At 43.6% G+C, this 16,458-nt stretch overlaps 1 long non-coding RNA gene across 2 annotated transcripts in view; it reads left to right on the forward strand.

The window, feature by feature from the left end:
• The first annotated feature begins 932 nt into the window (after nucleotides 1–932).
• Nucleotides 933–16,458, forward strand: part of LOC135057654 (uncharacterized) — a 77,471-nt gene continuing 61,945 nt past the window's right edge. For both annotated transcript variants that reach the window (XR_010244267.1, XR_010244268.1), the window contains exon 1: nucleotides 933–1,067. This is a non-coding gene — a long non-coding RNA (uncharacterized LOC135057654). The remainder of the gene's footprint in view (nucleotides 1,068–16,458) is intronic.

A 16,458-nucleotide genomic window follows, 5' to 3' on the forward strand; every position in this document is an offset into this window, starting at 1 on the left:
TACTGGGTAAAGAATCTAAACTGGAGTCTGGAGGAGAGACAAACCAGTTCACACCCAATCAAAGTCTTAAAGTTTGCCTATGTCTCCTGCAGATCCCGTATATACCCCATGGTTATTGAAGCAACCCCAGCATCCTCTAGGACGTATGAGAAATCATAAATTATGAGGGAAGTCCAGGAGCAGAGTGTTTTGTACCTAGTGGAATGGGTCATGTTGGAGGGTCTGCATACAGAAATCTAAACAAGTACTGGACCAACATACTGCACAGGCACTATGCATCGCGCGATGGTTGTGTCTATGTTGCCTTTGTGCAAAGGACCTGGACGTGACTAAACGAGTGGGCAGGAGACAACTTCCGCCCTTACAGCTCCTTAATGTTTTCTTCATTCTCCGTTCCTTTGGGGTATTTTTGTTTCTTCTATGCAGCATTGGACACTCGCCATGCATCGGGCTCAGTGTCTCGCTTCGCTCGCCACACTTTTCTATTCCAAATAGATTGTTTGTGAGTGACATGGACCCAGGGGATTATGGGAAAGGTCCTCTGCACGAAGAGAATCTAGACGCTACCCTGCATCCAATGCTGCATAGAAGAAAAAAAAATACCCCAAAGGAACGGAGAATGAAGAAAACATTAAGGAGCTGTAAGGGCGGAAGTTGTCTCCTGCCCACTCGTTTAGTCACGTCCAGGTCATTTGCACGAAGGCAACATAGACACAACCTTGGATGCAGCGATGGCTGCAGTCACATGAGCTACTGACGTCAGACTTGTAGCTGCACGGGGGGGGGGGCGTTCCCTCTCTTCCTGTTATGTGCGTGTCACGCCGCAGTTACGTTGCCTGGAAGACAAGTTGACTAGGAAGCCAGCGTGTGACGTCAGATGGAACGTCACTTCCGTACAGTATTTAAAACGCCGTGAAGTGGCGCGCATTTTCCTACAGAAGAAATGTATACACGTGCTGCACTGCAGTAGCCGGTGACCGGAAGTAACGTAACACCCAGGAAGCGGCGTGTGAGAAGACCGATGCGAATGTTACCCGCTGCCGCCGGCACCACACCAAGGCGGCCAGGTGAGCTTATTGTGGCGCAGTGGCCGCGGAGCATGGGGTAGTTTGTCAGGTGATGCCGGTAACATGCCGTAATGCGGGAGCTGCGCACCTAGCCGCATTGTCCCAGTGACTCTGTCCCGCTGACTTTGCGTGTGTGATACGCCAGGCCCAGCGGTGTGCGGGCCGGGTGAGAGACTGCTGCTGTGTGTGTTATCACCTCCCAGTACCGCCCTCCGCATATGTCACCGCCTGTGCCGCTTTCGCCCGGGGAGACCGCCCCGGGGATGTACTAACAGCAGGGATACACGGGTTGGTTGTGTGTGTGTGGTGGGCAGTTACCACCTTCGCTTTACTTTATGTATATATATAACACTCCCCCTTACAATACAGTAACAGCACACACGTATAAAGCTGTTCCCTATAGGTAGAAATAAGCAAAGAACGTATAAGTTTGACTCCAGTGACATGATATCCATATTAATAGTTCGGGGTCTAGTCATGAAGTAGTGAAAAGAGTAGAGAAAAGGACCAGTGGAGAAGTTGCCCATGGCAACCAATCAACTTTGAAGGAAGCATTTATCAGGTACATTCTATAAAATGTAAGAGAAATGTTGATTGGTTGCCATGGGCAACTTCTCCACAGGTCTGTTTACTGTTTTCACTGCTGTATGAATAGACCCCTAAGTGCATTGTCCCATATATATATTTATATCCTGCTAAGGAGACTGTTGTGTTTGGACCAGCAATATGTAGCATGTAGACAGGACATGGCATGGGGTGCAATCTTAAATAGTAATAATGTAGACTTTATTATGAATTGTGTTAACATAGTTTTATTTTTTTCCGTTAGTGTGATGCTATTTTCAGCATAAACATGTACAGTACATTTGGAGCTGTTTTCTGTGTGTTTTCAGCTTGCTGTATGTATTTTTGTTTTGTGATGCTAACTGCATTTAAGCATATCTACGCCTTATAGCCTGACATTTATTTTGTGTATGTGTGCAGAGATATTGATATAATATGCATATAATACATAAATATGTAACATACCTTAACCGCTAAGGTGGCACTAATGTATTTGATACAACCGCAGCCAGGAGTGTGTTACCTGACCAGGTCGTATCCGGTATGTCAGTGCTACCCTGCAGCATTCCAGTATGTATTTAGGAAATCCATTATGCATAAGTGCTGTTACATCGTGCCTGGGCTCCCTGGTGAGGCAGTTCTGGTTTTAGCAATAGATGTGACCTCTTAGCATATTGATATGGTACCATGACGCTTGGCCTTCACTGGACAACAGAAGAGAGCAGTTTAGAATTGCCATAGCTATTTAGAATTGAGATTTTGGTGTAATTACAATGGGGTCAATTCTGTTCACCGACAGTTGAATAGTGCCGGGAGTTAGCTCCTAGCACTATTCAATACAGCGCCAAGTGACACCAATTGTCTGGAATTCTTCTCTCACCCCCGGGGGATGAGAGAGGAAATCCGACAAAAGTGCGGCCGGCAAGAGGCTGATTCTGTCGGGCATCAGAATCGCGTCGGGGGGTTAAGTTGGAGAATGCCTGTTCTCCCGACTATTCAACCTGGTAAGTCGGTGAGAACGGGCCTTTGCCGACTTAACATGAGCTGAATTGAATAGCGGCGGGATCCAACTCCCGGTGCTATTCAACTGTTGCTGAATAAAATTGACCCCAAGGCTCCTATTCCTTGCGTACCTCTTACTGTATGGCTGCAGCAAGAGAAACCTGTTGCTGTCTATCACCTAGTAGTAATTTATTTGTTCTAAATCAGTATAGAACACATACAAAGGCCGATATTCTATTGCTTATCATGCCCGATCTCCCGTCTAAAGTGACGGGAGATCGCGTGGATGATATTCAATTGTGTGTCTTTTTTGCTCATAGAAGTCTGGTTTTGCCGGCTAAAGCAACTAAACATTACCAAAGTGCTGGGTGCGATTGCGAAAAGTGCCATTTGTGCGCCCAAACGGGTCACTTCACACATTTCTGCATGCCACACCCGGATGATCACTTTTAACCATTAATTTAATCCCACCAGATCTTATTTTGATTCAACAATATACTTATGCAGCAAATGTCCAGCACTTGCCTATATTGACTTGCATGTGTAAAGAGGGCATAATAGACAATCAACAACTGAATTTAACTTTAAACAATTTGTGGTGTAGTTCAATATCATTGTAACAATACATCTCTGGTACTATTTCAGCGATATGCATAATATGACACGTTAGGAACAAATTGTTGAAAAAATATCAAAATCATGGAAAAAAGGTTTTATTGAAAATATATATTGAATAGTTTGACGGTATATGAGCAGATTACAGCGTAGTGATAACTGTCCTTGGTATTGAATATCTGACAGGCACTTATTTAAAAGGTTGCTTTGTGCAGAATATTGTTACTTCCACATAAAATTTGTATAATTTTTGTCCTATGTGTAGAATTTGTGCCATCAGTGGCTCGATTCAGTCTGATATCCTGTTGACATGTACAGTTCCATGTTGGTTGGTCCAGTGCATGGAAACCACTTTTGTTATATGTATGGGCTGAGCCACTTTATTGTCTGGCCCAGTCACCTGCATCTTTGCCAGTGACTTTGCTTCTCCATGAGTGGTTGGACATGCCAGGCTAATATTGGGTGCTTTGATGTATAGTAATATGATGGAAGCAGTTTCTGTGTTAGTCATATTTTATAATCATCCTTGTCTAAAGAGCAAAGGTCTCGATTCAATTCTAAGCGAGTTGAATAGTGTTGGGAATCCACTCCCAGGGCTATTCAATAGAGCTGTTACATCCGATGACGGGATTTCTTCTCGCACCCCCAGAGGAATGCAAGCAGAAATCCAACAAAAGTGCCGGTGCAATGCTGATTACTGCCCGTAGCACTGTGGAAAAATCATTGCGCTGGACACTTAAGTTAAAGAATGCTGGTTCTCCTGACAATACACCCTGTGTAGTCTGGGAGAATGGGCATTAGCCCCGGGAGCTAATTCCCGGCGCTTAGAATTGTATCGAGCCCAAAGAGATGCTTTTTCGTGCAAACCCTACATACCTTGTCTTCCATGAGGACAGAGCGAAGTTTTGCACGCAGGCTACCTTCCTACCAAAGGTTGTGTTGGCCTTTCATACAAATCAGATCAAATGGTTGGAGACAATAGTCTCAAACCAGATAAACCGGCGCTGATTAATTATGTTTCATTAAAAACCAGTGTTTCTTTAAAGCTGCTGAGTAAAAACAGCTTGCTAGGCTGCACAACAAAAAAATATTAGAACAAATGGGAATTACTCTGCGTTCAGAAACACTATAAATTATATGTGTGGTCTGTCATGAAGAATAAATGACTCAGTGAGACTTAATATATAGATTAATAGTTTTATCTAAAAATATTTACGATTGACATATAACATGTAACACAACACACAAATAGTAACAAGTTAGTAGCTATTCAGCATAAAGTATCTAGTTAGTATTAAGTAAGTAGCTAAAAGCTTATAAATAAGCACTGAAAGTTATTCTTTAGATAAGAAATATCTAAGTATTTGTAAACATATAATGGTAAAATATGGAATGTTGCACTCCTCGTAGATATTTATGATTACACTGGCGTCCCAGTGTGTTGCTGAAATGAATGTTCCGCAAATGATTCACAATAGTTAGTCTAATGAAGGCAGCATAGACTTAGATATATTTACCCACGTGTTGGTTCCTAAAAGGTTCCGTTGGCCATAATACACGTGGTATGTCTGTTGGGATGTAATTGCTGCTTGATAGTGCTGTACATAAAAGCCCCGCTGGGAGGTAAATACGTCCCTGCTCTCCCGTGAGCGCTGCCCGCTGATACACTCTACGGCTTTTTATGGGAAAAACTGTGCAGTATGATGAAGCCCTCACGGCGGAGGTCAGCCCGGACTCACCCAGCGTGTAGCAGCAAGTCCTTGCGGCGGTATATGATAGTGCTATCTGCTGGGATACTGTGTAGTCACCGGTAATATTACTGGGTGATCTGGACCTCACATCAGGGGTCAAGCAATGTTCAGCCGGGGAATAGCCGGGTGTATTTTCAGCGGTGTGCGGGAGCTGTAAGAAGAAGCGGTTAATAGTAACTGGAGAGCAATTTCAAAAGAGTGGGCGTCAACACGTTTTGTCTCCTAGCAACCGGAGACTTCTTCATAAAGGCGAGATCTCGGGAGAAGTTGCTGGACAGCGTGTCTCTGTCCATGAAGACGTTGCAAATGCACGGCTGGATTCTCAATATAAAGAAGTCCCAGCTAGTCCCTGCAACGCATCTGACCTTTTTGGGCCTGATTCTAGACACAGACCAGAAAAGGGTTTTTCTTCTGATGGAAAAGGCTCAGGAGCTCATAGCCCTGGTCAGGAACCTATTAAAGCCAAAAAAGGTTTCAGTGCATCATTGCACACGGGTTCTGGGGAAGATGGTGGCTTCATACGAGGCCATCCCCTTCTGCAGGTTCCATGCAAGGACCTTTCAATGGGACCTATTGGACAAATGGTCCGGGTCCCATTTACAAATGCATCAAAGGAACACCCTGTCTCCCAGGACCAGGGTATCTCTCCTGTGGTGGCTGAACAGTGCTCACCTACTGGAGGGTCGCAGGTTCGACATTCAGGACTGGGTCCTGGTGACCACGGACGCAAGCCTCCGAGGCTGGGGAGCAGTCACACTGGGAAGAAATTTCCAAGGTCTCTGGTCAAATCTAGAGACTTGTCTCCACATCAACGTCCTGGAGTTGAGGGTCATATACAACGCCCTACGTCAAGCGGAGGAATTGCTTTGGGACAAACCGGTTCTGATTCAGTCAGACAGTGTCACCGCAGTGGCTCGTGTAAACCGCCAGGGCGGAACAAGGAGCAGAGTGGCCATGGCAGAAGCGACCAGGATTCTACGCTGGGCGGAAGGCCATGTAAGCGCACTATCAGCAGTGTTCATCCCGGGGGTGGACAACTGGGAGGCGGACTTCCTCAGCAGGCACGACCTGCATCCGGAAGAGTGGGGACTTCATCAAGAAGTCTTCGCACAGATCACGGGTCGGTGGGGACTGCCTCAGATAGACATGATGGCATCCCGTCTCAACAAAAAGCTAAAGCGCTATTGCGCCAGGTCAAGAGACCCTCAGGCGGTAGCTGTAGACGCACTGGTGACACCTTGGGTGTTCAGATCGGTCTATGTGTTTCCTCCTCTACCTCTCATACCCAAGGTGTTGAGAATAATAAGAATAAGCAGGGTCAGAACAATCCTCATTGTTCCGGATTGGCCACGGAGGACTTGGTATCCGGAGCTGCAAGAGTTGCTCACAGAAGATCCGTGGCCTCTTCCTCTAAGGCAGGACCTGCTGCAGCAGGGGCCCTGTTTGTTCCAAGACTTACCGTGGCTGCGTTTGACGGCATTGCGGTTGAACACCGGATCCTAGTGGAAAAAGGGATTTCGGAGGAGGTCATTCCTACCCTGATCAAATCTAGGAAGGACGTGACATCGAAACATTATCGCCGTAAAAATTGCTGTGAGGCCAGAGCTGCTCCTTTGGCGGAGTTCCATTTAAGCCGTCTACTTCACTTCTTTTAAACAGGAGTGAATTTGGGCCTTAAATTAGGGTCCATTAAGGTCCAAATTTTGGCCTTATCCATTTTCTTTCAAAGAGAATTGGCCTCTCTTCCTGAAGTACAGACTTTTGTTAAGGGGGTGCTGCATATTCAGCCTCCTTTTGTACCTCCGGTGGCGCCTTGGGATCTTAACGTGGTGTTACGTTTCCTCAAGTCACCTTGGTTTGAACCACTCAAAACAGTGGAGTTGCAATACCTCACTTGGAAAGTGGTCATGTTGGCATTAGCTTTGGCAGGGCGTGTTTCAGAATTGGTGGCTTTATCACATAAAAGCCCATACCTGGTTTTTCACGTGGATCGGGCAGAGTTGAGGACTCGCCCTCAATTTCTGCCAAAAGTGGTCTCATCTTTTCATATGAACCAACCTATTGTCGTGCTTGTGGACTCAAGGGACTTGGAAGATTCCGAGTCCCTGGATGTGGTCAGGGCTTTGAAGATTTATGTGACCAGAACAGCTAGGATCAGGAAGACTGAGGCTCTGTTTGTTCTGTATGCGGCCAACAAGGTTGGCGCTCCTGCTTCAAAGCAGACTATTGCTCGCTGGATCTGTAACACGATTCAGCAGGCGCATTCTACGGCAGGATTGCCATTGCCTAAATCGGTTAATGCCCATTCCACTAGGAAGGTGGGCTCTTCTTGGGCGGCTTCCTGAGGGGTCTCGGCATTACAGTTGCGCCGAGAAGCTACTTGGTCGGGGTCAAACACCTTTGCAAAGTTCTACAAGTTTGATACCCTGGCTAAGGAGGACCTCCTGTTTGCTCAATCGGTGCTGCAGAGTCATCCGCACTCCCGCCCGTTTGGGAGGTTTGGTATAATCCCCATGGTCCTTACGGAGTCCCAGCATCCTCTAGGACGTTAGAGAAAATAGGATTTTACTTACCGGTGTTAGGGTATGTTAACCTATTCAGGTCTGGTCTATAAACTCTCTTCAGTAATCAGTCAGAATTCTGTTCCTTTTACAACCGGTTGGAGATCAATGAATGATAAGATGACACAGATTCATGTGTAACCTAAGCAAATCATAAATGACCTGCTAGGGGCCGTCATAGCTTTATTATTTATAGCTTAAATAAAATCACGCTTGCCAATACATTTTAGCCAATCAGAATATACCATGTATGTCTTGAAATACATCGATTGTCATACAATGTTCCAAGTGGCAACTAGAACAGCCTTGAAAATGGTTATTGTTTCGTTTATCAGTCTTTCGGACATAAACTCAAAAGATTTCTTTCAACATTCTTCTTAATTAGCCTTGGATATATCTGGTGTTTCTTTGTCCGCCTTGGATACATTTAATGTTGCATTGTCCTTGTACAAGTCATGCTTTAAAACAAGATATTCAGCAAATATAGTATTCTGACCAGCTCTGCAATATTTTTAAGGACACATGAACCTATTTTGTGATTAACAGTAAATATCTTAATAAATGCGAAAAAGCGTGAATCAATATATTTGCTATACTGCGGAAGCTCCTACACCATCATTTCCCCTCTTTTTGATTCCACTTTTTCTCCCTATTCTACCTACACTAGGCCTGAACTATTCCCTTTCAGTAAACCAGTTGCCTGAACTTATAGTCCAAACCTTGGGGATTACCCTTAACAACAACCAAAGGATAAGCAACTTCATTCTTCTGGCTGGAGAGTCACTGTCAGCTTCTTCGAGTGGGATGCATATAATCAGGTATCACGACTTTTCACCTTAATTTGAGGTAGGCATGGGTAGCAGCACTTGATATGGACCATCCTATCTTGGTTCAAAGGTCTTTCTCATGTCTTTTTAAATAGACCCAATCTCCTGGATTTAGCTTATGCGTAGCTGATCCTTCTGGGTCTGGAATGGAAGAAAACACTCGGCAATGGAGGTTAGTCAATGTTTTACAGACCTCCTGTACATAACCTGTTAAATCACCATGATTATGTTGTAATTGTTGTGGATAATAACCTGTTCTTGGAGCTGACCCAAACAATATTTCATATGGAGTCAGTTTACTAGGTCTCATAGGTGTGGTCCTAATATTGAACAAGACTATAGGTAGGCATTCTGGCCAAGTTCTTTTGGTTTCTGTCATCATTTTCTGTAGTTTTAGCTTAAGGTCAAAGTTCAGATGTTCCCCCTCCCCACTCGCCTGGGGACGGTAAGGCACGTGGAAGGCCTGCTGTACCCCCAAATCTTTCATTATATGCTGCATGACTTCTCCTGTGAAATGTGTACCTCTATCTGATTCTATAACCTCAGATATCCCAAATCTACATACTACTTCTGCTATCAGTTTCTTTGCAGTGGTTTTTGCTGTGGCTTTGCCTACTGGCCAGGCTTCGGCCCAGTGACTAAACATGTCCGTTGCTACTAGTACATATTCATATGGACCGCTTCGTGGCAACTGTATATAGTTGATTTGTAGTCTTTGAAATGGGTAAGAGGCTTTGGGTATAGTTCCTAGAGGTGTCTTGGTTCTTTGTCCTGGATTGCTGATTCCATAGATCCAGCATCCTGCTACAAAGTTTGTTGCAGCTTTATTGAAGCCTGGAGCTATCCAATGCTCTTGTACTCTATTCACCATGGCTTCCTTTGAATGATGTACTTGTCCATGAGCTACTTGTAACATAGGTGGAAATAGAGCTGCTGGTAGACAGTACTTTAATTCTCTTGACTTCCAAAGTCCATGTTCATCTTTTTCTGCCCCCAATCGTGTCCATTTCTCCTTTTCTCCTTGTGATGCTTGTTGTTGAATTTTGATCAACTCCTCTTCACTGGGCATTTGTTTCACATCTTGAGCTACTAAGACTTGCTCAGGTTCTTTTGATTGTAAGGCAATTCTCTTGGCTTCTGCATCTGCAAATGCATTTCCTTTAGCTTCCATGGTTTGGCTCTTAGTATGTGCTTGTACCTTGATTATGCCAATTCTTTTAGGTAGTTCCATAATCAAACTGGCATGTTTGATGGGTTTTCCATTTGCACCTTTTGAAGTCCCTACTTTTCCAAATAACAGCGTAATCCTGGGACACCCCCCAAGCATAGCGTGAGTCCGTGTAGATGTTAGCTGTCATGTTTTCAGCATGTATGCAGGCTTTGGTCATTGCTATGAGTTCTGCTTCTTGTGCTGACATTCTTGGTCCAGAATCTATGACTTCAGTTTCAGTTGTTACTGCATATCCTGTCCTTGGGGATCCATTATCATAATATCTTGATCCATCGACGAACAGGTTCATGTCTGGATTGTCCAGTGGTGTATCTTGGACATTAGGAAGAGGTAAAGTCTCTAATTCCATGAGGGCTAGGCAATCATGTGGAAATGTTTGTGTTGTATTTTCTGCGTCTGTAGCAGCATTTTCCTCCTCATCTAACGATTTACCATCATTACCATTTCCCCCTCTCCTCCCCTCTTTTGAATCGTTGATGGGAAGGAGTGTAGCTGGGTTTAGTACAGTGCATCTTGTGATGGTGACATGGGAGGCGCTTAATAGTGCTACTTCATATTTGGTAAGTCTGGCTGCAGAAAGATGCTTGCTTTTTTCTTGACTTAGTATTTCTGTTACAGCGTGCGGTACTTGTATACACAGTGGATGATCAAGCACAAGGTCTGTCACCTTTTCCCTCAGTATTGCTGCTGCTGCCACTGCTTGGACACAGGATGGTGCTCCTCTGATAATCGGATCCAGCTGGGCTGAATAGTATGCCACTGGTCTTTGTTTTGGTCCGTATTTCTGGGTGAGCACCCCTAAAGAATGCCCTCTGTTTTCATGGCAGAATAGGTTAAAAGGCTCTTTGTAATCAGGCAATCCTAATGCTGGGGCTGTTATTATTGCTTGCTTTAGTTTTCTTACTGCTTCTTCAATGGTGTCCCTGTTTTCTGCTGACGCCTCCTTTTTTGTTAATTCATATAGGGGATGCATCAGTAATGAGGCTGAGGGTATCCATTCTCTGCAATAACCAATAAGGCTCAGGAAAGCTCTGATTTCTTTAAATGTTCTTGGGGTTTTTGCTTGAGTTATTGCTTTTGTTCTTTCATCAGTAAGATGCCTTGTTCCTTGAGATATTCAGTGTCCTAAAAAGATAACTCTTTTCTGTACTAGCTGTAGTTTGGCTTTTGACACTCTGCAATCTTCTTCTGCCAAAAAGATGAGTAGTGATGCTGTTTCCTTTTTGCACTTCTCTTCTGTCTGTGCAGCAATAAGCAGATCATCGACATATTGAACTAACTGGGTGTCTGTAAAGTGCGGTCTCCATTTCTGCAGGATTAATGCCATTGCCTCTGAGAAATCTGATGGACTGGTTGCTCCCCCTTGGGGTAATCGTGTCCAACAATATTGTTTACCTTCGTGAGTGAATGTTAGAAACTTCTGGCTTTCCCATTCATCAGTAGATAATCTGTTTTTCCCTCCTTTTGAATCTTGAGATTCAACACCTTTATTGATTAATGCTAGAAAAGGGTTGCTGAGTTGAGGGTAATACATCTTCTGATGGTTACTTGTCGCACTTTGGCAGTGCTGCTTCATACATGGTCAGCCTTGCCACTGACAGGTGTTTGGTTCTTGCTTGTTGAAGCTTCTCTGTACCTGCATGTGGACCCTGGATGATAAGTTCATGATTCAGCACTATGCTTGTGCTCTTGTCCTCTTCTAGGACTACTGATTCAGCACTGTGTCTGTGCTCTTATACTCTTCTAGGACTGTTGCTGCTATCACTGCTCTGATGCCGGTAGGTGCTCTTTGATTACTGCGGTCAAGCTTGCTTGAGTTGTAGGCCACTGGTCTTCACCTCAGTCCATGATTTTGCATAAGGACTTCTATGTATGGCCTCCTTCTTTAATAGACAGGTAGTTCTAGGGCTTGAGATGAGGCAACTGCTGTTTCCAATTGTTTAATTGCTTCATTCATCTGTTGCTGTATGTAGGATGCGGACCCTCCTCCCTTTCAGTGTTGTCATACAATGCTTGCATGTAGACTGGTGCTAGAGGTATCCATGTTCTGTAGTGTCCTACTAGGCCCAGGAATGATCATCTGACTTGCTTGACACTAGTTGGCATCTTAGCTTGCAGTATAAATCTTTTCCTTCTCACTTTTGTTAGATGTTGGGTACCTTGAGTGTCCTAGGAAGATTAACTCTTGCTTGACTAGCTGCAATTTCTCCTTTTGAGGCTCTGCAGTCTTGTTCTTCCAGAAACTTCACTAAGGACACTGCCCCTTCTTGGTACTTCTTTTAGTAGTGGTGGCAATCAGCAGTTCATTCACATCCTGTATTTAGCTGTGTGTTTTGTGGATAAATCACTTGGTGATATAGCCCCTCCACAGGGCTATCCTGGTCCAGTAGTATTGCTTACTTTCTTCTACAACTGGTACTGCAGGAATGAGTCAATACTGAACTTCTGTTCTAACTTGCTTCTAAATGGCTTTTTTGTTCTTTCCTTTGATAAGTTGCTAGAAAGTTAAACTTCTGCTGGTGTGTACTGTATTCTCCTTGGATAAGCTTTAGTACATTGTGCTTCAGCAAAGTCACTGGACATGTACTCTGAGGTTAAGAACTGGGCTGGTATTGGTGACTGTAGTTCTTGCATCTCCTGTCCTTTTAAGAATTTCTGATATCATCAGTTCTTGTGGTATCTCCCTTTGCTGTCTTCTGCGTGTGCTGGCTCCAGTATTCATTAGGCACAAACGTATTTCTCCAGTGGGCAAGGTGACTGTAATCATACCTTCTGCTGTTTCCTCTGGAGACATTATGTTCACTGGGGAGTACCTGAAGAAGCTTGTACTTCATATTGGCAGAAGAAGCATCATTCATTTGTCTTCTGGAACTTTTTCTGTCTTGTTCCTTATTATTTGCTTAAACCTCGGAGCTTCTGTTGCTTTAAATCATGGCATTATCTCTGTAATCTTGCCATGTAGTACTGACCACTTGTCAGATGTCTTTCTTTGTCCTTTTTAAAGCAGACTTCCTTTAGTCTCCAAACTTTCATGCGACCTTCATATTGTTTCTCAACTTTTCTTTTTCCAATCACCTCTTTATGATTCATTCATTATTCTTCATACTTTGTCCTTTCTTTACTTGCATATTCTTTCTCACTGCTGCTGGCATGTCATCTTCTTAGTCCAAGTCCACCCAGGCTGGTGTTCAACATAATGATGTTCATGCTGGGAGTTGTTGTTCCTCTTTGTCTTACTTTTCCTGTGAGAGACAGACTTGTATAGCAGCTTGTATTTTAGGTTACATCTTTGCTTTCTTGCAGGGGTAGGGCTTAACCTCCCAATCCAGTCGTTGCAATGGCTTGATCTGTAAGTAAACGTAGAGGAATCTGGTTGTGCATAAAAACAGCTCTTGAAACCCTTGTGTCTCCTGTGGGTAAAGTCACTTTTATCGAACTGCCAGTGGTGACTGAGTACACTGTTGCCGACACGGGAGTTGCACACCCTCATATTCTATCATCTTGTGTGTCGTATAGTGACTATCATAGTAAGTTCTGATGGACTCAGTCTTCTCCTGTTTCAAGTCTGGGGCTGCTGGTGCCCTGAGTGTCTGTGCATGACACCATCTCTTAAGTCTTGTCATGTACATCTTTCCACTTTCAAACGTTCTATTTTCCTCTGTTGGAGCATCCGTTATGGCTGGGCAATCATCTACTGCATCTGCTTTTAACATGGTACTGTTTGGGCAGTTCCTGGTCCTAGTATAGCCTCACACAACTGGTGGTAGTCGACCCATGCCGGTGTCCATATGGTTTGAATTCTTTCCATATAGGCAAAAAAATGCTGCTGGATTTTTTTTCTCGGGTCTGGGGACTTGGCAACTATACTTGCGAGGTCGTTGCCATACCATGGTTTGTGGTGTTGACTGTACGATATATGGTTCGTTCGTCCTGGCTGCATTATCTGGGTTGCATATTCTCTGTACTTGTGCTGGATACAGAGAAACAGGCAATGATGACCGTCTTTCAGCATTTCTAGTTGCATAGATATCTTGGCATGGTGGTTCATGGGGTGAAATCCAGTTTCCACAATTTGGGCAGTGTTCATATCCTTCTGGAATGCAAAACTGACATACCGGACACAATCTTTCTGGAAAATATGTCACTTTATTTTGTACATTATGTACCTGGGCATGAAATGCTGTAGAGGCTGTGTCTTGATCCCTTGCTTCTCCTCTGCGCCTGATTTGCACCCTTTCGCCTATAGTTCCTGATTGTGGACAATTGTTTACTGGACTCATAGCTTGATTCCAGGTGTCCACCTATCGTTTAAACATGAGGGGAGCTTTAGGTGCCCAGTTTCTTTAGTTTGATCTTGTTGGGGTTTCTTGTGATAAAGTATCAGGACACTGGGGCATACTCTGTACACATAGCTCAGGTAAATCATTTGGGTTTTCAACCACAGATCCTTCCAAGATAGGGCTGATTATTCGCCACTCTTTTCCTGGTTCATCTCTCTTCAATTTCACTGTTAGTGAGCTTGCAGATGATTCAATTCTGTTCATACTAGGGGTACCTGGGTGTGCATGCATGTCTGGGTATAGGGGTGGGGTATAGTGTGGAGGTGCTGTTGCTGGAATCACAGGCAGTGAGTTTAACGCTGGTTGTGGTGCTATTGAGTACTCTGGTACAATGGGGAAATCAATTTCCTCATCTCTTATATTTTCTGCTTCTAATTCTTGTGCTACAGTGATCCAGATGGATACTTAATCTCTACAATTATGCTTAATTATCCAACTCTTGTTACAGAAGGCAAATGTTTTTTTTTTTTTTTTTTCTCTCGGTCTAGTGTCCCTTCTGACGGAAAACCTGCTGTTTTGTAAATTTTTCTTATTCCTTTCAGAGCTTTCCTCCCCTCCCTGTTACTAACAATATCCACGGGTTTGAACCCATCCTGATGTGGTATTTTAGTAACCCCTTATGAGGGACTTAAAATCTCCTTTCAGAGCTTTTCTCCCCTCCCTGTTACTAACAATATCCACGGGTTTGTCGGGCCCTGACATCTTTACAGACCGAGCTCCCATGCCTGGGTGAACGTGCGCGGAGCCCCTCCTGATGTGGTATTTTAGTAACCCCTTATGAGGGAATTCAAATCTCCTTGTGAGACGCTGACTCTGAAGAATCTCTTCTATCCTTGTACCTAAAGAGCTCCTTAAATCCGTCTGTGGACAAATGACTGGGGTTGTAGTGTTGTAGGAAGCTCCCTGTATTGGTGGAAAATCTGTTAGTACTGCTCCCCAAGTGAGACCTGCATAATAGATTATTTCTTCTGGATCACTGAGATGCGTCCCTAATAATATTAAGTCACTCCAAGGGTCTATACCTCTGCATATATAGACTCCTGCTTGTACCAGTACCCCTGTTGTTCCTTGTGTTCTTGGTAAACTCCCCACTATTTTTGGAATATGTTCACCTTGTGTCTCTTTCAGACAGTAGCTGTTATTTATTACTGACCCAATCCTACCCCTTAACTGTCTTGCATAGGGACATACAATATATACAGTACAATGTGTGCAGGAGAATCTAGTTACTGACACTGGTTTCATTATTCAGCAGACACCCCGACTCCCCCCCCCCCCCACCTTTTCAAAAGCATATTGGCAGAGTACATACAACAGTGCAAGGATCCAAAAACAAGGATGACAGTAAATGCTATATCTGTTATCTGTGTGCACGGCATCTGTTTGAGGCTGCACGGGCAAATGGGTCTTAGACCTGGGATTATGTGGTTCCTAGGCCAACAGGTTATGATGTTAGACCAATCATTCTCAATGTAATGTTCCAACAATTTCCTTTTTTAAAATGACAACCTATTGTACAATAAAATTCATCATAATTTTCCACATAACCAAATGAGACTTCAGTGCTTGTAATTGCCACCAATCTCGGTGCTACAGACCCTTTGTATTTTCTTAACACAACAACACAGGTACAAGATTTGCATACACCTCTTTGGTTATTTCTCAATTCAAACTGTTTATCAGCATTAGAATACACCTTGGCCATACGCCACCTTTTAAAAATGTAACATTTTTCTGGATATTTGATTAATTCCCCCTGTACACTTGTGACAAATTAGCTGAAGATATTTACCCACAATTCAACAATATGACATACAATATATATTTTACCTTAAAAAAAAATTCTTCTTCTGACTGATACTGGGCTCTTTAAGATATTCTCTGATCTTCTCGACTGGACTTTCTCAGATGCATTCAAGAAACGCTGAGCCAAGTGAGCAGGTAGAAATCTACACATTAAAGCTCACTTACCGGTTTTTGTTATCAGCGGTTCCTGAAAGATCAGAGGATTTGTTGCCAGTGGAGGAGATGCTGGAATATCCCCGGACGATGCTCCCAAAATGTTAGGGTATGTTAACCTATTCAGGTCTGGTCTATAAACTCTCTTCAGTAATCAGTCAGAATTCTGTTCCTTTTTACAACCGGTTGGAGATCAATGAATGATAAGATGACACAGATTCATGTGTAACTTAAGCAAATCATAAATGACCTGCTAGGGGCCGTCATAGCTTTATTATTTATAGCTTAAATAAAATCACGCTTGCCAATACATTTTAGCCAATCAGAATATACCATGTATGTCTTGAAATACATCGATTGTCATACAATGTTCCAAGTGGCAACTAGAACAGCCTTGAAAATGGTTATTGTTTCGTTTATCAGTCTTTTGGACATAAACTCAAAAGATTTCTTTCAACATTCTTCTCAATTAGCCTTGGATATATCTGGTGTTGCTTTGTCCGCCTTGGATACATTTAATGTTGCATTGTCCTTGTACAAG

Source organism: Pseudophryne corroboree, chromosome 3 (assembly GCF_028390025.1).
Source record: "Pseudophryne corroboree isolate aPseCor3 chromosome 3, aPseCor3.hap2, whole genome shotgun sequence".
In the NCBI taxonomy this organism is placed as follows: Eukaryota; Metazoa; Chordata; class Amphibia; order Anura; family Myobatrachidae; genus Pseudophryne; species Pseudophryne corroboree.